The sequence below is a fragment of the Parus major genome, chromosome 3, assembly GCF_001522545.3.
Source record: "Parus major isolate Abel chromosome 3, Parus_major1.1, whole genome shotgun sequence".
In the NCBI taxonomy this organism is placed as follows: Eukaryota; Metazoa; Chordata; class Aves; order Passeriformes; family Paridae; genus Parus; species Parus major.
The window spans coordinates 58276673-58277753 of NC_031770.1; the positions used below are offsets into that span (position 1 = coordinate 58276673).

The 1081-nt window shown below is 37.9% G+C and overlaps 1 protein-coding gene across 1 annotated transcript in view; it reads left to right on the forward strand.

The window, feature by feature from the left end:
- Positions 1–1081, forward strand: part of LOC107201269 (pantetheinase) — a 14360-nt gene that overhangs the window by 6323 nt on the left and 6956 nt on the right. The window lies entirely within an intron of this gene.

Sequence of the window (1081 nt, forward strand, 5' to 3'; positions counted from 1 at the left end):
TGTAGTGTTTTCTTTTCCCTAGCTTCTTAAGATTAACTTTTCTTTTAATGGCTCTAAACAAGTAGTAGGTTACTATCACCGAATAGAAATTTTTGAGGTTTTTAAGGCTATTTTCCTCTCCACTTCTAAGTCTATGATTGAATGCTGAGCTGCAAATATACTCATAAACTATATATGTGGCTATATTTATTCTGCCAAATGAGAGACTTATTTATATGCCTGTATTTAACACTGTTATGGAAAACTGTTAAAAACACATGTTCAGGCCTGTTGTTGTAACTCTGCTAAGAAGTCCACATCTTCATTTTAGAATGTAGCATTGATTTTTTCAGAGCTCAGCTTATGGAATAATATATTTCATATAGACCAGTATTTCATTAATAGACCAGTATCTTCACTGAGCTGTGCAACCACAGTATTGTTTTGGAACTTTTCATGTGAAATACCTGACGGGCTTCTGTAGTGATAGGTATGACAGACCTTTGACTTCCCTCTGTTGCTTGGTGCTGACCAGATGAGGAGCTCCTCCCCATGAAGGGTGGAGTTCTCAGCCAGTGTAAAGGGGGCTGTACAATTGTTGTCTCCTTCTGTTCATGAGGATAGGCCTATGATTTGGATAATGACAAAAAAATTAACATCTTTGTGACCCTAACTTGCCTGTGTTGTGTTTTGTATCGTCTCAATCAACAGATGGTCCTTTCACATTAGTCAGCTGAGAAAAAAGGAATTATCAACCCTAGTGCATACAGGAGAAAAGAGAACTGAGAAGACCATAAATATAGTTATAAAATAAAAAAACAAACATCCTCTGCCTTCAGTTACTCTGAGCAGACCTCATCTGAGGGAACGAATGTTATTCTTTGCCAAAGCATGAGCTCTGTATGATCACTTTTGATGAGACTAAAATGACTGTAATCTGTGGGGAACAATGGATAAGCTATCAGTAGAGACACTTAGGACACCATGATTTTTTAAATTCTTCTTGGACTGACTATTGTGCTCTCCACAGGGAGTGGCATTTATGCACCAGCTGGAGCCAGAACATATTCCTACAACATGAAAACTGAAGATGGTCACCTCC